Genomic DNA, 21,022 nt, shown 5'->3' with positions numbered 1-21,022 from the left:
TTTTTTTTCCTTACAAATAGCTCTGTTAAGTGCCTAATCTTAAATAAAAATAATGTGAATAACTAAACTCATGTTCAATCACTTCAGGTGTTGGATGACAGTGTGATTTGCACACAAGCGAGAAAACAACTTGGATCTTGGGTACAATCATTTTCTCTTTGCATCCACTTAATTAACTAATTAGATAAAATAGTTATGAAAATCACAATTTCCTCTTATTCCATTGTCTAATTTTTGTTGTTTGAGCATTTAATTCCTGATTTTTTTTTTTTTTGAATAATCCTTAATAGGTTGTTGCTGTTGCACTAAAGTGTGAAACAACCTAGGCACAATTTGACAACATGGCCACCAGGTAATGCCTTAGGCCGTGTAATATCTAATATTATCATTTTTTTCTGTGGTGAATGTGAGAGTATGTTTATTTCAAGTAGGGATTTCATCTGATGTAGCAGCAGCTGTTGCAATAAAGATGGGAAAGGGTCTTAGTGATATAAAATTCATTGTTTTGCTATAAGTCTTATTGCCCTCTTCAAATTAATATAGAATCTCTATATCATGTTATTATATTATGATAATTAGTTTAGCATCTTTTAATTGAAGTTTCACTTCAAAATCCCTTTGAATATGATTATGATGACTCCCTTTGTACTCCTACTGATGGTAACATTGATTTTCAGATGATATATGGGGTTCCAGCTGGAAGGGCATAAGATATAGCCAGAGATTTGAGTTTTGCATTTGCTAGAGACTCTACTTTGAGTTTGTTGGCAAGAAAAAGGGAAGGGTAGCCAGGGTTCATGGGGTTTTGGATGGTTCACTGACTACATTGTTCAGTTCCAAAGCCAAAGGAGTTGATGGATTTAGCAATTTTTGGAGAAGATTAATATGAATTAATTGTATTTGATTGATGAAAATATAGACTTCATTATTATTCCTGTTTCTTTTTCATCATGCGGTTTAGTGGCTTGATGAAAGTACAAATTTAAAAAAAAAAAAAATCATGAATCTAAATATTTATGAGGATTGAAAAAATTAACTTAGGGAAAATAGTTTTTCCCATTGCTTTAAGTTTTACATTTAGTTTGCTTTAAAAACGTCCAATAGCATCACTTAAATAATAAAATGCAATATATATTTTTATTGTTTTATCTAATTCTATCCTCCTTGTGATAAACCAAAAAAGACAAAAAAAAAATTGACCAATAGTATCACAGTAATTAACCGTTCCCGTGCGGTAATACCAAAATACAATATATACGAGTTTATTAATATAAAATATATATACTGCTAAGTTTTGTTAATGAAATTTCCTGGTTAATAATATGAATTTAGACTTAACTGAAACTTTTAAACATGAATAAACTCATGATTAATAATATATTCATTCCCGTGCAGTAGCACGGGGCTACATACTAGTATCTAATATAATAGCAGAAGCTTTTAAGGAGGTGTTGTCACGTTAGGAAAAATGACCCCTTAAAATTCTGCCACGTATAAGTTAAAAAGCGATAAATTATGTTAATTGGCAATCCACACACCGTTTAAAAGCCTCACATTATAAATAATTTTTTTTTTAACCGGTTTAAAAGACTCTCAATATAAATAAAAAAATTAACCGGTTAAACTTAGATGTACACCACAATAGAGAATTAGAGATAGAGAGGTGACGAGTACACGGAGAAAGAAGTAGAGAAAGAGAGAGGCGACGAAATAAAAAAGTTGCAAAAAACGATTTTGCTGACCCAAAACCTTGGCAGACCGGTAAATAGAGAACGCACAGAGTGGGGACTGGGGAGAGAGGAAAATCTGCCACCATCAGAGAGACAAGCGGTGTACCCATAACCGGTAAAGTTATTGTTTTTGTTTTTGTTTTTTTCCTTTACATTTTCAAATCTAGGAATTGAATATAATTTAGGTTTGAATTTCTTGGTTGGATTGGTTTAGATTTAGATTTTTTAATAATTTAACCTATCCCCTCTCTCATCCGTCTTTCTTCTCGCTGCCACTCTCTAATACGCAAACCCAAATCGTGAGATAGAGTTCATAAGAGGGATAATCGTTTCGGTACAAATCAAAAGAAAAAAAGACTGGGATAGAGAGAAGGAGTTCACTAGGCCGTATGCCCGCCAAATAATTGTACCTTTTCGTTTGGTTCTTTGGTTTTTGTGGTATTCTGATTATATTGGATTTTGACTAAGGAATTTGGATTAGAATAGGTTTTGTTTTGCCTATTTGGGTTGCATTCATTTTGGGTATCTGCCTAAATGCATGGCATTTCATTTATGTTTTTTTTTTTATTTTTTTTTTTATTTTATAATTGATATATATTTCATTACCTCTTCGATATATTTTGGTTTCCTATGTTCTCTTTGTTCGTTTTTGTAAAGTTATTTGAGTGCTTTTTTTAATAATAAAAAATAAAAATAATAAGTTTTTCTTGCAGTTGTCGATAAAGGCTATGGCATTCACTGATCACAGTGATTGAGGTATGAAATGCAATAGAATTAGTACCAAAATTAAAGGTAAGTTTTTATGAATTTTCCCCCTTTTTTTTTTCTGGTTCTTAATTTATACTTTTGTTAACAAGTGGTTGATTTTGTATTTACATTTAAAAACACTGAAACATTGTCACTTTTCGTTTGGTGCATTAAAGAAACGTTTCAATGATATCTCTCACATTTTAGTGATGTTCAGTTATTCCAATAGGCACCTCTTCTTTCTCCCACCATTTTTGTCCCTAATTAAAATGGTTAATTTGACATGCTTACTATATTTTTTAATCTCTGTTTTCTGTTATTAATTGTTGTGTTTGGTTTTGGGGACACAATTTCAAAGCATAAAAACCTAGAACCATCTGAAAACCAAAACTACAAATTGTTTTTTATTTTCATTTTACCTTCTGCTTCCAATTTGTGTTCTGTGTTTTCTTTATTTCATATATTTCTTTCTTTTTTGGCTTTCACTTTTCAGGAAATAGAGGTCTCTTCTCATGAAACCTTGCAGCAAGTTGTTCTCCCAGGTTCAACACAGATTCTGATGTGTACCTCTCATTATTATTCTCAACTTTATTCCCATCATCAATCAGAGTTTCAATTTTCACTTGGTTTGGAATTTGTTCTTCTCATATTGAAGTTGTTGATTTATGCCCAATATGTTTAGAATGAGAATTTAATCTAAAGTTAATTCATATGCACTTGAATATTGTCCAGGCAAATTTGGTTAAATATGGGCTCAAATTGTAAATTTGGAAGTACTAATACATATGTGTTTAGGTAGTTTTTTTGATACATTTGAATTTTACAATGATTCATTAAGTGTTGTTTCTTTTACATGTACACAAGTTGTTTAATAAAATTCTTAAGTGATGTTTTGTTGGCCTTTTTTATTCTCTTCCCCAGTGATGCTATTAGCCCAAAGCACCAACTCCTTCAAGGTCACTCTTTTCCTCCCTTTCCAACAAAATTGCATCATATAATTGTGAATCGTTTTAACTTTTATTTAGTTTTACTAATTCTTTTATTTTTAAATTGCTTTTAGTTCAAGTATTGTTGATTTCAAAAGTCAATTTGGATTATAAGACTAAAATTTGCACCTAAGAATCAGTTATTCGTTTGTTCGTTTTTCAGATTTCAATTTGCTTCCAATAAGGTTCCATTTCTTTATTTCAGCATGTTTTCTTTCCTTTTTTTCCCCCCTTTTTTTGTTGTTGTGTTTGGCTGCAGAGAAAGTCTCAGATATTTTCAGAAGTATAATATGAGATTTTCTTATTGGTATGTGGTTGACAACTTTTATTGTGATTTGATGGTTGGGTTGTGTACATGAATGCTTCTTAGAGGGCAACTTGGCTATTGTTGGTGGCAGTGTGCAGTTAATGAGGAAGGTTGTGACTTGTGAGGCGATTGGAGCAGCGGTATTCCATATTACCCTTCTATCACTCTCAACTTCTCGCTCAACATAATAAAAAGTTTCCACCTTTTCTTGAGTGTGAAAGGATTGTGGGCTGTTTGTTATTTTTTGGTTTTTATGGGTTTTCTTAATTCTTTCACATTAAAGTTTATTGCATTGATTTTAACAATGCTAATGAATTTTTTGGTGGGGAGGGTTTGCGTATAATATGATTGATAAAATTTATCAATGGAGGAGTGGTACTGGTATACTATATAGATTTAAAAAGAGTAGTAGCTGTAGTTTCCTTTATTTTAATTTTTGTTTGTTAGCCCACCAAGGAGGTTAAATTTAATCTCAAACTATTGATATTGAACCATACGTTTATATTGTCATTTTGTTGTGAAAGTTTAATACATAGAACAAGCTTCTTCTTCTTCTTCTTCTTCTTCTTCTTCTTCTTTTTTGTGTGTACATGTTATCCCACTTATCTTTTAAATTTTGTAACACATTTCTAGGAGTTGATATGAAGGAAAATGGATAATAAGTAGGGCTCATCGTCATGGCTAACTGCAACATAAGAACATGCTAGAACAGATTAAATTCACTTACTTTGGGAGTTATATCTCAAAAAGCCTTTTAATTCTCCATTATTGGGGAATTTCTCCAATTGAAAATATTTATGCTTTAATGTTTTTAAAAAAATAAAAAATTTGATGCATTCTCTTTGAGAGAACCTTTAAATCCTCTAAATCCTCCATTATTGGTGAAATTTGTAGATTGAACATATATGTGTTTTACTGTGGTTAAAAAAAAGTAATGCTAACTATTTTCTGTCCAATTTTATCCATAGTTTGTACTTATCAAAAAAAAAATTTATTCTTAGTTTGTAATTTCAAAGTTTTTTCAATTATATCTTTTCTCTTTTATGTGGATCAGATATGCCAATTGAAGAGTGGTTAATAGTATTGCTAACATATAATTTATAAGATTTCCAAATGAAAATCAGTATTTTAAAGAAAATTTGACTATAATGAGAATTGTTTTGATACTTATTTATTTTTGTAGCTATGATCATATATGTTTGGATAGTGGGTCATCTTTGTTTACTATAGGTTTTGTGCCTCGACAATGCATGTCAATACCATGTAATGCTGAAGTAGGTATCTTCATTCTTTAATTTTTAGGTGTTAGTTTTAAATAAGTTGGCTTCCTGTCAAAATGATTGGATATGGAGTTCCATGGGGTATTTTTTTTTTTTTTTTCTCAATTTGTTAATCAAGATAACATTAAGTTTCATTTTCATTGTCCAAGAATATATACTCTATTTTGTGACTTTAGTATTCTACTCTAATATGTATGGACTTCATTATAACCACTATGTTCTATTTTATTGATCACTTATTGATAGATTTTGTAGCTATCTGAATTCTGGGCTGTACATGAACCACTAACAAATGTAGAATCAAGGTGTTTCAAATTTAAATTTTCACTGAACTGTTGCATTACTTTTTACAATTCAACCCATATTTTCAATGTTTTCTTAGGTTTCATTTGCAGTATTTCTTTTATCTTTCTCTGTTGCAATTTAAAATTGCTATGCTTTTTTTTTTTCTTTTTTTTTTTTTGAGCAATCAGAAATAATGGCTACAATTATATGGATTCTCCTCTTTGTAGTTTCACTAAGAATAGTTAGGTATACAAAATTACTCACCATAGCCAAGAAAGAAAACCAAAAATCCATAAACTGATACCAATGCAGTAGTTAAAGGGTTAAACTTGAAACTAAAATCTTATGAATAGTGGAGCTAAGCAAGATGTTTTGCACAGATCATGCACCTGTAGAGCAGTAAAAGATAGAGCACACCAGTTACAGATCACACGCATGATACAATGCACTTGAAATTCCACTAGACATGAATTGGATCTTACCTTCTGTTGTAGGCCTTTAAAAGTAGGAAGTAAGGCTACAACATTTGATGCAACATGAAAAATAGTTTGCAATCTCTGCTCTAATGGTTAAGAGATGTCATTTTTTGGTTTCACATGTTGTGCAAACCAAAAACCTGCTCAACTAGATGATTTCATTAATTGGTTTCAATTGAAATCTTTGAACAATGGAAGGACATTCTTAAGTACGTAAAAAAAAAAAAAAAATAAATAAATAAATTGTTCCAATAAATCATTGAGGATGACTTTGAGATGAGAAAAGTTGCATAGATCACTATTATCCATAGAAACATCATGCCAAGTTAAATTAAATTAAAGGGAGTAGATATATCATAGAGTCTAAAGAGAATAATTGCACAGATCACTATTACCCATAGAAATCCTTGGGTAAAGTATAAGCAAAAACCAGATTTCACTTATACTTGAGCTCACTACATTTTCTGTTTTAGAGAATTTTGGTTTCTTAAGTTATATTTAAGCATAATTAATCTGTGCCTTGCTACTTTGGGTTTTGTCAGTTGGGCATGAAATATAGATGTGGTTTTGATCTTTGCAACATGTGTTGAGCATAAGAGTTATATCATTTTTGTGAAATGAAAGTTATGTTTTTCTCACCTTTTAGTTTAACTATTTGATCATCTGGGTGTTTCTTTTAAATACTATTAGATATTATTCTCATATGCTTTATATGAAAACATGACAAATGTTAATGCTTAACTGATTAAAAAAATTTGTAGGTAACTATGGACTGTCATTCACTTGGGCAACAAAGCTCTACATCAACTTTGACATTCCAAAAGTCACAAAGGAAATTATGCCAAAAGAACCTCCTAAAGGACTAGATGGATAACTTTCTTACATAATAGAAAAATAGTTGATGAAATAGAAGACTTGGAAGCATAAAAAATGCTTAAGAATTATGCACCAAGTTCTATTCTTCATACCCTTTTCTTATTTACTTAATTTTCTGTTTTATTTCAGATTATAAGAGATTTAATTTTCTGTATTTAGGCTATGGTTTTGTAATCTGAGCATCCTAAGACTCTTATATCAACATGAATTTAAGTTTTGTAATATATATGATTCTAATTTTGAACTTAGCTATAATTGTAGATTGTGATTCATTTTCCTCTGTTAGATTGCCGCATTGTTCAGTGTAGCCTTATTTTGGGAATGCAAGATTGATGAAAATTGAGAATGCTATGAGTATGCATTTTTATAGGTGCTACATTAAAAAGCTTCTAATTTCAAGTAATGAATTTGAGTCCTAATTTTAAGTACTGAGCTTAATTGTTGACCTTTTATGTTTATATTATACAAATAACAACTGAAGGCCATGAACAAGGCAAACATTTGGAGTTGAGAAAATCAAAATGCAAACCATTACAAGAGATTACCAACTTTTGGAAAAATAAATATCAGGAAACCTATTAATCTATTGTGCTTGGCTCTTAGTTTTTTCCTTTTTTGAAGTCCAAGTTATTCAAGCATTAGGAAAGCTATTAATCTGTTAAATAAATAAAAAGGAATAGCATAATCATAACATATATACAATTTTATCACAGATAGATCAAATTAATTGGTGACACGCAAAGCCAAGATTGTTAATGTTAACAACAGATTAGGTATTATTTTTGCATGTCTCATATGCAACACAAAGGTCAAACCTATCAAAGGAGTTTTATGGTGTGAGTGATGTAAAGGTGAGCCCAAATTATAAAATAATCCTGCGCATTGCACTGGTTAAACGCTAGTATGTATAAAAGGAGAGACCTCATTTGAGAGAGCATGAGATTTTGCCAAATGGCATTCTCCTTGAGGATTCTCTTGCAATAAAAAATATGGACTTTTTATTTTCTTTTGGTTCATTGTTTCAAGACTATTCATCTATCTCTCACCAAGATAGGTACTCTTTGTTTACTAAATAAACACTAATTAAAAGATAATGACTCTTTATTTTCTTAGATACATCGTTTCAAGACTATTTTTTCCTCTTTAGGTTTTCACCTCTTGCACTTACTCCTTTATATACCCCTGCCCATAGTCTTTTACATCATCCTAACTCAAATGAACATATGAGATTCTCCAAACTAGGAAGGATGTAAATGACTTGTGGTTTTGATGCAAAGGTTAGAAGGCATTGTGGGTTTTGTGAGGGTTGTGATTGGATATGGGCCTTTGGTTGTTTGAGACTTTTGGAGTTGGAGCTTTTGTGTTGGGTTTACGATAATATGTGACTGGATTTGATAGATAAATATATATATATATATATCTTACTGTATAGACTTTGAGACTTTGAGAGATATATATATATATCACTGTATGGGCCATGAAGAACCTTTTATGGACTTTGAGACTATTGATTTGATAGAGATATATATATATATATATATATATCTATATCACTATATACTATTCTGTCAACCTTCAACCTTTATTTCACTCTTTTTCTTTCTTTTTCTTTTTTTTTTCTTTTTCTTTTTTTATACTACGTACGTTAGTCTTTTTGTATGTTTTTACTTTTACTTTGACACTAATGTATTTCATTGCACACGCATAAATAAATGAAATAATATCTAGTCAATCAACATATATATATATATATATATATAAGTAGAAACCTAATGCGGGAGAGCATAAGGTTTTTCCATGTGGCGCTCTAATCTTGCATTTGAGGTGTGTTTGGATACCGTTTATTGTTGAAAACTGAATGAAAATACCAAACATTCACATAGTCCCTTTAACCTATTCTCATTAACTTTTTTTTACTATTACCCTAAAGATCATGTTAACTTATTTTTACTGTTATCTAAAAGATGGGTGGCTATTAAAAATTAGACCAAATCAAATCAAACACAATGAAAAACCCAAGCCCACTTATTCATTTACATATTATGACCCAAGCATGATCTTTTACCATGTGTAAATGAAAGCCAAGACTATAACCCACTTACAAACTTCCTTTCTCCTCCCCCACATGTAGATGAAACTTGAAGGCCAAGACCCTAACTCATTTAGAAGCTTTCTTCCTCCGTATAAGCTTCCCTTCAAACTATATATACTCTTCAAACAATAGTTTAAAGTCTAGATTCATTGATCTTATCATACCAAACCAATGTTCCTACTCATTTTTCAAGTCTTCATTCAACCCTTCTGTTTAAACTAATGGAGATGTATGGTTAAGGAAGATATAGAATCACTCTAAATTTTTCTTTTAAATAAATGTACAATTTAACCTCAACAGCCTCACCACTCAATTCTCTCTTCCTCTTCCAATACTTCTCTCTCCCTCATTTTGAGTGGTATATTAGGATTCCCCAAATTGAACCAATTTGTTGATATGACTTTTGATAAGCTCCTACAACCGATTAAGAAATTCACAGCAAGTTGGACAACACTGTTTGTGATGCCTTTGAATCGCAGGTTTTTTTTTTTTTTTTTTTTAAACACAAATTCATGAAAGTGGTAGGTCCATCATAAGCATAAAGATGATCATATGTTCATTTATTGACAAACAATTAAGATACTATGGTCATAGATTCTGATAGCATTTGTGTCACGTCCCAAACTCGATACCCGGATTTGTGACAATGACCAGCATGTTAATATCAAGCCTAAACCTGGTATTAACAAGAACCAACTAAAATTTTTCAAAAGATTTTAAAAAAGCTTCCCTATTACTTTTCCTCCTTGTTTCTCTACTTAAATGATATAACTTTTCATTTGATATTCAGAGCATCTACACTATACTCAAAGAATAACATAATCCACCAGTTACTCAAATTCTAAATTTCACATAATACATATAATACTTTAAGGTAAACAACTTTCTTTAGATTCTAAAATACACAATACTATAAAGCTAAACATCAAATTGTTAATTTAGGATCTATACTTTTAAAACTAAAACCAGCTCCTTCAAAAACTCGACTAAGGCTCCCTCTACTCCAAATTAAAACCTGTTGATTGAAAGAGTGGAAGGGGTGAGCTACACAGCTCAATAAAGGTAAGATACATGAGAATTTAATAAGGATGCATGTAAATCAAATCATTTCATTCTATGAATATTCAAATAGAAGAACATCTTTTCATGCACAGTATTTTATACTATTCATAATAATAACTATAAGGTTGAAATTTATCAACCATCTTGTTGGCTTTATTCCATGCCAATTTGCTTGTAATTTAGCATTTAGTAACATTGTATTTAGGTGGGATTATTGTAAGGGTAGTGTGTGAGAAGATGTGTAGAAAAGCTCAAGTATGTGCAAAAAAGCAGAGTTTCGCGGCTAGGACTTGCGAGTGGCTTGCAGTTACAAGTTGCCAAATACAGGCAAGTGAGATGCACACAGGGAAGCTGAAAGGTCATGCCAGCTATCACACTATAGGATAAAAGTCCCAGGCTGGCCAGACCGTTACGTCACGACTTGAACTTGCAACTTGGACAAGCCTCGAGACCAAGCCGCCAATTTACCCTGTTTGGCAAAAACTGTCTCTTTTTATTCCTTTCTCACCCCACTATATATATAGACCCTTATACCCACGATTTTATGAGAGCTTTCAGAGAGAATTTTATGAGAAAAACAAGATTGCCTCATCCCCAATCTTTACCTTAGAGACTCTACAAATTCCTCTACTCTCTTCCTCTCCATTGTCACATCCTTGAGAGGCCATTAACCAAATCTTTATCTCACCACACCCACGTCTGTGAGAAGGTTCATTTGGTGCTAAGGGAAGCAGTTTGGAAGGAACCAATATACATTTGTTGATGCTATAGTATAGTAGTGGAATCTGGGAAGCTAAAGAAGAAACAGGTTCGGCGTAACCTCGTTGGAGCAAGAAGCTTGAAGGGCTTAGGTACTTGGGTAGATTAGGCTTGGAAGGTCTTCTGCTGTTCATGTATCCCAACTATATTCTTTAGTTGATTATTTACCGCTTGGAGGGCGGCGGAGAGGTTTTACGCCGAGGACTTCGGTTTCCTCTTCGATAACACATCATGTGTTGTCCGTGTGTTTGCATCTTTTCTTTCTTTATCTTTGCCTTATATTTACTATTGTGGATGTGTTTATATTTGGCTTAGATTGTTTATCAATTCTGTTGTAAGCTTGTTATCATGTTCTGTACATTAACTGTTTGATATAAAGCTTGAATTGGTAATTTTGTAATTGAGAGTCCAAACGTTCAAAGGTGTTTTACACGTTTTTGAAGTTTCAATTAGTATTAGAGCGGGTACACTTGTTGTGGTTTAAATACCTAAGTGTGATCCTTGACTCCTTGTATTATTTACCATGGATGTTGCATTGTATGCATCTTTATATGATTTGGTTGGTGTTGATTGTAAAATGCCACATGTTTGTGAAAATGTCTCTATGAGTGTGAATCCTCATGATTGTGATGCTATGTTACATGAATCTTTGGATGTTATTGATATTCCTAACATCAAACTCTTAAAGAAAAAGGCTAAGAAGTTCAATAAGGATTTGAACAAGTTATTTTGTGAAAAAGATGATTTGATTGCTATGCTCAATGAATCCAATAAGTTGGTTGAAAAATATAAGAAACTTGCTGAAAATTCTATTGAAAAGCTGAAAGAGTTTGAATGTTTGAATATGGACTTGGATGCTAAACTTGTTTTGTCCAACAAACTTGTTGATGAGCTAAAATGTGAAAATGAATCTCTTAAGATGCATGCCAAGTGTTTGATTGTTGAACCTATTGTTAAAAGGGATGAAATTATTTGTTACAATCATGTTGTGGTACCCGATTTTGTGCCTATTGTGTGTTCTACCCCAAAGGACAAATCGATGTACATTCCTCCACATAAAAGAAATCAAAAGGTGGAGAGAAAGGTTGTTAAGTCAAAGCCTTTGTTTAGGTCTCAACCTAAGGTTTTGGATGGATCTATGTTTGTTCCAACTTGCCACCATTGTGATGTAATTGGTCATATAAGACCTCAATATTATAAGTTGAAGAGAGAAAAAAACCATGTTGCTAGATCCTTTCCCAAAAAGCCTAGTGGACCTAAACATATTGTTTGTCACCATTGTGGTGTCTTTGGTCATCTAAGACCTCAATGCTCTAAGTTTCATGCTTTTAAAAAATCAAAAGAAAAGAGAAACTTGAGCCTCTTAAAAGTTGTGCTAAAAAGAGTAAACCGGATATGAGTGAAAATAGCACGTTGTTAAAGAAAGTGTTTAATGCTTTTAACTCCTTGACTATGTGCATCTCCAGTTCTCATTCTTCCAACCCTCGTCTCACTTCTCATGAGACACTCATTTTAAACAATCATTCCATTTGGATGAGGAAGGGTTCCTATGGTTGGGCTTGTGCTCTTTTGGCCCTTGATCTAATTCTTTCGATCTTTGTGGGACCCTTCATGCATTGCATGTTATATCTTCATGCATTTTGTGCATCTTGCATTTATTCATATGTATTGTTTTTGTTTTGATCTTACTTTTATGTCTTTGTTTTGTGTGAATAAAAATCCAAAACCACATAAAAAGTGAAAAATTCAAAAAGTATTGATCGTATATGTTTGAGCACATATCACATGTGAGTTTTGCCTTGTACCTTCGTACAAATGGCCTTATGCATTTACGAGCTTAGCTTGTTCTTTATGCACTTATATCTTTGTGGGAAAAATCTTGACATCTTTGTGTGATTGTTGTAAATCGATCTTCAAGCTTGTCATGAATGATTAGTCAATAGTTTTGTTGGTTTTGAGACATGCATAGACCTGTGACTATATATCTTCCCACTCTTTATTTTGTTGTTTTTGCTTAAAGAGCTCACCAAATGTAAATCTCCAAATGAAAAGAGATATTGAGCTGCAAAAGCTTGTCGCACATACTAGTATTTGACTAGAAAAAAGGAAAAGCAACCAAAATAAAATGTATAATGCCCCAAAAAGCCAAAGACTTGTTCATCAAATTGAAATATCAAAAATTTCAGTCATCAATCTCTAAAATGAGATGTATTGATTCAGAAAGATCAAATGTTATGAATTGTAAAGAAGCCAAATGAAAAACTTTAACGATATGTAATCATTTTCTTGAGGGAAGTCATATATTTTCATTTCTATAATTGAGATAAACCACTTGACTTAGTACTAGTTGTGTATAACTTAATTGAATTGATCATTGAAGCTTCACTCTAGACTATGGACTATTCCACACTCGATATACACACACAACACACATGTCTAATGTTCAATGAATGCCTTATTCATTTGTTCAATTGTACTTATTTAAATGTAATGTGTTTGTACTCAACTTTATATGGATCAATTGAAAAATATTTTTGATCATTTTATATGTTTTTGGAAGTGATTTTTTATTACTCTTTGTGTTCATGTTTAGTGCATACTTTGTTTTTCAGAGTTTAAACATGTTCTGGGTTGAAAAACTAGTGTCAGATTTTTTGGCGACTTGCCCAGTCGCGAGCCCAGTCGTGAGTTCAAGCAAAATGGTTTTGCGGCTTGCTGGCGACTCGTTCGCGACTCGCCCAGTCGCCAAATACCCAGAATCAGCTATTTAAAGAGTTTTTCGTGGGAAACTTGTTTTGAACCTCTCCCATCCTCTTTTAAACTCCTCTTACAATATTTTTACATCAAAACTCAATCAATTTGATAGTTTTTCGTTCCATTATCATCTCTAAGGTAATTCTAAACTCTTTTCATTATTTTTGATCCTTAGATTATGTTTTGGAGAGTTTTGTTTTCTTGGTTGGGATTTTCATCATAGGGGTTGGGAAAACTTAATTTTTTTCTCAAAATTTCTATATAGGATTGGTTTCTTTTGTTGATTTGTTTTAGATGTTGGCCCCTTATGGCAAAAAGAACATGTATTAAGGGTGGTTTTCATGATGTTCATGCATTGTTTCACTTTGTTCTTCATTGTGTGCATGCTAGATGTTTGATAAAATGCCTCTTACACATTTTCTCTCTTGTTTGGACTCCAATGAGTGTCAAACTTTGGGGTTTCTCATGTTTCCTCATTAGGAACATGTTTGGTTCATTGGTTGTGTATTTAACACACCTTACCCCATATGTGCATTTTTCATGCATTGGTCGTGCATTGCACTTAGCCACCTCTTGCACTCAACTTTGCTACCCTTGTCATGCATTGGTTTATACCTTGTTTCTTCATCTTAGCATGTCATGTTTACCTTATACTTTGTAGCATTTTGTTTCATCTTAGGTTTGAGCTTCATTTTCTCATGCATCATTGCACCCCCCATTTATCATTGTCATTGTTCATGCTTTCATCTCTTGCCCTCATTTCTTCTTGACCCTTTGTCTATTCCTGACAAAAAGGGGGAGAGTATTCTCTAGGGATTATACCGGAGAGTTTTTCTCATTTCTATATGACCCTTGTGTACATTCTTAGGGGGAGAAATTCTATTTCTCGTGCACACTTGTAGAGGGAGAGATATTCCATAGGGGAGATGCATGTGCCAAGGGGAAGAAGACATTGAGCTAATAAAAAATACTTTGTCTTAGTGTTTGGTGTTTGATCAAGTTGCTCACATGTTTCACATCATATTTAATTGATCGCAATTTATTTGTTACATTATACTTGTCCATTTATTACTTGCTTTACCTTGAGGGTCTAATGTGTTTTGTGCAAGTGTTTCAGGTTACAAGTATATATGTTCCAAGTTCATCACAGCTCCTATGATTCATGATAGGGGGAGTGATATGATAAGGGAAGTACTATTTACTGTTTGTACCTGTTACCTTTATAGGTTTTTAAGGTTTATGTTTTTGCTTTGTACCCATGTTGCTTATGTAAGCTTTAAGGGTTTGGTTTTATGCACTCCTGTAGGCCTTTGTGGTTTATGACACGCTTTATGCAGCTTTTATGCTTTGTTAAATCAGTACTTCTAATGCTATGCATTCTTTTTGAAGTACTGTCACTTTTGTGCCCGTGTAGGATTTTTCCTAGATGCACATACTTTATGTATTGTGCATTGGTTGAGTGTTGGTTATTTAAGTGATTTACCTTGTGTTTGTCAACTTAAATGTCCGGATGTTCATTCCAAGTGTGAATGAGCATTGTGATCACTTGGTTATAGTGATTGCATATTTTGGTTCTGCCATGGTTTATTGCTTTACTCCATTGTGCATGATCACATTGTGCTTGCTCCATATGTATTACAAGTTTTTGTATACAATGAACTTATTGTGTTGTTGTGTTTCAGGATATACTTGTTCTTATGGTTCAAAAGCTTCACAGATTCTAGAGTTAGGTGTGAGTGAGTTTTCCAACTGTTCCTAACTCATGTGTTAAGTTTAGAGTTTGTTTTAGAGTTTTGTCATGGAATAGCCAAAGGGGGAGATTGTAAGGTTGAAATTTATCAATCATCTTGTTGGCCTTATTCCGTGCCAATTTGCTTGTAATTTAGCATTTAGTAACCCTGTATTTAGATGGGATTATTGTAAGGGTAATGTGTGAGAAGATGTGAAGAAAAGCTCAAGTATGTGCAAAGAAGCAGAGCTTCGCAGCTAGGACTCGCAGGTGGCTCGCGGCTACAAACCGCCAAATGCAGGCACGTGAGATGCACACAGGGAAGCTGAAGGGTTGCGCCAGCTGTCACGCTACAGGACAAAAGTCTTAGGCTGGCTAGGCCATTACGTCGCGACTTGAACTCGCGACTTGGACAAGCCGCGAGACCAAGCTACCAATTTACCCTATTTGGCAAAAACTGTCTCTTCGTATTCCTTTCTCATCCCACTATATATATAAACCCTTATACCTATGATTTTATGAGAGCTTCTAGAGAGAATTTTATGAGAGAAACCCTAGAAAAAAACAAGATTGCCTCATCCCCAATCTTTACCTTAGAGACTCTACAAATTCCTCTACTCTCTTCCTCTCCATTGTCACATCCTTGAGAGGCTATTGACCAAATCCTTATCTCACCACACCCACGTCTGTGAGAAGGTTCATTTGGTGCTAAGGGAAGCAATTTGGAAGGAACCAATATACATTGGTTGATGCTATGGTATAGTAGCGAAATCTGGGAAACTAAAGATGAAATAGGTTCGGCGTAACCTCATTGGAGCAAGAAGTTTGGAGGGCTTAGGTACTTGGGTAGATTAGGCTTGGAGGGTCTTCTGCTGTTCATGTATCCCAACTACATTCTTTAGTTGATTATTTACCGCTTTGAGGGCGGCAGAGAGGTTTTATGCCGAGGACTTCGGTTTTCTCTTCGATAACACATCATGTGTTGTCTGTGTGTTTGCATCTTTCCTTCCTTTATCTTTGCCTTATATTTACTGTTGTGGATGTGTTTATATTTGGCTTAGATTGTTATCAATTCTGTTGTAAGCTTGTTATCATGTACCGCACATTAACTATTTGATATAAAGCTTGAATTGGTAATTTTGTAATGAGGGGTCCAAACGTTCAAAGGTGTTTTACAAGTTTTTGAACTTTCAATAACTTATACGCTCTTCATAGGAAAATAATTGATCTCCCTTTTCTTATCAGAAGAATATTACCAAAACCTTTCAAATTTAATTTCTTTCATTTCTTACAAAGTCACCAAATATAATATTAATTGTTTAAAATCAATATATATGTATTCTCATTACAAAATAATCATTTTAACTTAAATCAGATAATTGGTAACTTTGTCTTAAACTAGAAACATCTTGCTGAATAAGAAAACTTTTCTTTATAAACTTCTTCTCATAAAATATTGTAACTTTCACAGTCATAAAACTTAATGTTTCATGAAGAACGGATATTTAATAACTTTTTAACATAAACTTGTACTTTCATTAGAAGCTTTATCTTCAAAGCACAACAGAACTACAGAAACTCTTATCTTTAAAGAATAGCTTTTTTTTTTTTCATTAGAAACTTCTTTTCATGAGAGCTTTTAACTCTTCACAATGCATTTAAACAAAATCATTCTCTCATGATCAATAACATAATATAGTTGTTCATAAATAACATATTGGTTAGTCCATATCTAATAAATCTGTACTTATTTAGGAAGCTTCTAGCACCACTGTGCTAGGCATCCAGCATTCCCCACAATGCTAGGTATTCCTAGGATCACATCATAATACATATCTTCAACCATGGGGGTAGGTTGGCATCCTCTACAAGCTGGACGTAACCAACAAGGGCGGGTAAAATAGAGCCAGTCCCACTTTTAATGGCCAATCAGATAACATTTTTCATGGAAAGCCAGTAATTAAACCCCTACTGGCAGAGTTCAGATCATCAGAGGACATAACCCAAAAACATTTCATACTTATATATCATACTAAATTTCATAGTTTGCATAACATTTCATAATAAAAGAATTTCCATTATTTTCTTTAAAGATCACGTTCGTGGAATTAGTAATAGCATCAATATGCTTAAATCATATACATAAGGTTTTAAAAGCACATGAACTCTTTATCTAAAACATGATTACATGACATATCTCTAATAAAAAACCTTTTAATGCATAATATACTTTAAAATAATCTCATGACTTACCAAATACTCATATAACTTATCCCTTACCTAAAAGCAGAGGAACTAAAAGCCTACAGTCGAAGGAGCTTAGACTTGGGTACTAGTAACACCTAAACCAAATATCAAAGCTTATCACTATCAATTACTCTTTATCATAAACTTACACATTCATCTCAAAGCCTATCTCTTAGAATCAAGGAAATCCTAATCCCACCTCAACAAGATTCCCACAAACATATTATGCACACATCAACAAATGATATACCAAACTAAAGAAAAGTCATCATTCTCATATTTATATCATATCTCTAGAGGAGCCAACTTCATTTCAAGATGTGCTTTGAGATTAGGGCAATAATGCATGCATAAACATAAAATCCTTTAAATATGGTCATATAACCATATACACTCACATGGCAACATACAACGCATTGAACAAGACAGCTTCATAAAAACAACAGGCGGATGGTTTAGAACCCCTCCTTTAAGTAGTAAACCTTGAAAAATGTTATACAAAATTAATGTATGATCTAGACATACCAAAAGATAAGAATATTAAATTATAGCTCAAAAAATTCACTCTAACTTTAAAATTAAGTCCTTAAAGTCAAAGTTATCATTTACTGTTTACTGCTCATTTCAGCAGCATATGCCTCATTTGTAAAATACAAACAGGCTATCTAAACACATCCAATCCTCATGCAATTTTACAGAGCCATTCTTCTGGATGTCTAGTAAATACCTTATAACTTCAAAGTCAAAGCATAAAGCCATGATTTATTAAAAAATCATACAAGACAACATGCTCAAATCTATCCTGACAGAATTTCATGTAAATTAGAAATTAAACCATTATTTTTATATTGATCCAAATGCTGTGAGATCACCTCCATTACAACCATTTGTGTCTTAGCATTCATAAGAACTACTTCTAGCATCTTAATTCACTGTATACAATTTAATACATAATTTATCATGCATAAATACAGAATCTGTCACAGTGGCAGCTTTGAAACATTTTCTTGTAAAATTATAAAATGATTGCAGAGAGCCTTATTATCATATGGGGATTTTTATACACTCATTAGACATGTTAGAAAACACTTATATACAGTCATTTAACCATTTATAGCAAAATTAAATACAACAAAAATCCCAGCAGTAACATTAAAAGTACTCATCCTAACTTTTTCTTCCTTAATCATATACAATCATTAATTAATAAAAACCCTAATCTACCATCAACAAACCATCAACACAGTTGCAAAGCTTCTTAAAACAACACACACACACACACACACACACACACACACGTATATATAGATTCCCAAATTCATAATTTCCTAATTTTACAAACCATAAATACCATTACTAAAAATTCCTTGAAGAAATCATGGATTCTAAGATGAGAGTAGCTAAAACCCTTACCAAGTTTCTGGTTCTTGAGGGGAAATAGAAGTAGAATCACTCTTGCATGAAAGAATTTCCCTTTCCTAGTGGCTGAACCCGAAAGTATAAGAGGTAGAGAGCTTGAGAGAGTTTTCTTTCTTTTGGTGTTGGACCTGTGGGTATGAGAAGGAGGGAGCTTCTTGATTGTTCTATTTGCTTTGAGAGAGTAGAATGAAAAATGAGGTGGAGCTTTGTCTTTCTTTGGATGTGTGGACCCGTGGGTTTGAGAGAGAGAGAGAGAGAGAGAGAGAGAGAGTTCTTGGAAATTCTAGATGTTTTGAAAAGCCAAAAAAGAATAAGATGGGGTGCTGATGATAAGAACAAAGAAAGAAGAAAACAAGGAGCAAAGAAAGAAGAGTGGTGCAGCAAAAAAATCAAGGAAGATATCTTGGGTGGGGCACATGTATTGCTAAGGGAAAAGGGGCGATGAGTCACCCTTGTAACTTTTAAAAATTACTTACCACTCCCCTCACAAACTTATATTCTATAAAGGCCCAAACTATAAAATAACTTTGCATATAAACCCTTAACTTTATACTTAATTAAACACCAACAAATATATATCTAATAACTTAACCACTTAATATAGTTTAGTACATACTTATACTTAGTATATATGTATATAATACAAATAGCCATTCAGTTATTTATAATCTTTAAAATTCTTATTCAATGGCATTGTAAAATAATATATTTATTAAATACTTTTCTATTAATTTAAGAAAGTAAGTGACCCAAATAATAATTAACAACTTGAACACATAGGTTAACTATAAAGTTGGGTTGGGGTGTTACAATTTCTCCCTTCTAAAAATCTAAACTATTTATAGGATTCTAACCACAAATATTTGGCATATCATCTATGATGCAAAAATAATTTTGGTACCCCATGTGGTAGAAACTAGAGAGGACTACGGAAACTTCTAGTTAGATACAAGCCATTTTTTTTAAGTCTTCCTATTGTATTTAATAGTCTAGCTTAAAGCAAAATTTTATCAACAAAATCAATGATATGTTAATTCAATCAAATCCATGGGCAACAAAGGTATGCCATACGTGATCTTTTTACTGTAAGTACTACTTCATTAAGTTATTTAATTATATATGTACTATTTTTGTATTGTTAGTTCAAGATTTATATTGCTTTTAATATATATATATATATATATATATAAAAAAAAAAAAAAAAAAAAAAACCTTATAATGTTGAAATCAGTGGAGAAGAACAAGTTTTGATTCAACAATTTTACAAAACCCATTAATTCATACTTACACTTACAAGAAAAAAACTCAAAACTCATATCATTTAATCAAATACAAACCAAATATTACCAAAAAAAAAAACTTACAATGCTAAAATCAGTGGAGAAGAACAAGCTTTGATTCAACAATTTTACAAAACCCATTAACTCATACTTACACTTACAAGAAAAAAACTCAAAACCCGTATCAAACCAAATATTACCAAAAAAAAAAAAAACCTTACAATGCCAATTAGTGGAGGAAGACAAAGGGAAGGAAGAAGGGAGTTAGTGGAGGAAAATGGGGAGGGAAAGAAAGGAGAGAGGGAGGTCGAATGAGAGAGGGAGTGGATGAAAGGGTTCTCACTGGTGGTGGCAGCTAGGGATTAGTCGTCATTGGCAAGGGGCGTCGGTGTTGGCAGCCTGGGGTTCAGTGGTTTGAGGCTGAATGTGAGAGGGACTATTGGTGTGGGTGTGGGAAGAAAAGGGGCTAATGTGAGGCTGAATGTTTGAGGGAAAAAAAGGGACTGATGTGAGGCTGAATGTGTAAGGGAAAAAAGGGGTTAATGTGATATATATATATATATATATGGCATCTCTAGTGACGAAATGCAAGTCGTCGCTATTGCTTGCCTTTAGCAACGAAATCGAATTTGTTGCAAATACTCCTCACAATCTTCTAATTTTCCTTTTCAGCAATGACTTACTTTCATCGCTAATTGCCGCCTTTAGTGACGAAAGAGATTTCGTCACTAATTGCATGACTAGCAACACCTTTAACGTCAAAAGTGTTCGTCACAAAAAACTTAAACTTTTAGTGGCGAAAAAATTCGTCGCTGTAGATCAATTTGGTTTCACGCCTACACTTTCATTTGGTGCCCTTAGTTCAGCACAACCTATAGTGATGAAATATATTTTTCGTTGCTAAATGTTACTAAATTTTTTTATAAACAATGAAAAAATATAAATTTCATCACTATAGGGTACTTTTTTGCGACGAAAATATTTTCGTTACTA

The 21,022-nt window shown here is 32.8% G+C and overlaps 1 long non-coding RNA gene across 2 annotated transcripts; it reads right to left on the bottom strand.

The window, feature by feature from the left end:
- Positions 1–9,585: 9,585 nt before the first annotated feature.
- Positions 9,586–19,125, bottom strand: LOC136069071 (uncharacterized). Of its 2 annotated transcripts, none has more exons than XR_010630355.1 (2): positions 18,744–19,125; positions 9,586–17,425 (listed from the first exon to the last, which is right to left on the bottom strand). It is a non-coding gene; the product is annotated as an uncharacterized LOC136069071 (long non-coding RNA). The 2 variants fall into 2 exon arrangements; XR_010630354.1 differs by having other exon boundaries at positions 9,586–9,794.
- Positions 19,126–21,022: the final 1,897 nt, after the last annotated feature.

Source organism: Quercus suber, unplaced genomic scaffold, assembly GCF_002906115.3.
Source record: "Quercus suber isolate HL8 unplaced genomic scaffold, Cork oak 2.0 scaffold_149, whole genome shotgun sequence".
In the NCBI taxonomy this organism is placed as follows: domain Eukaryota; kingdom Viridiplantae; phylum Streptophyta; class Magnoliopsida; order Fagales; family Fagaceae; genus Quercus; species Quercus suber.
Note: the sequence above shows the minus strand (reverse complement) of the source record. Positions and strands in the feature narration are given on the sequence as shown.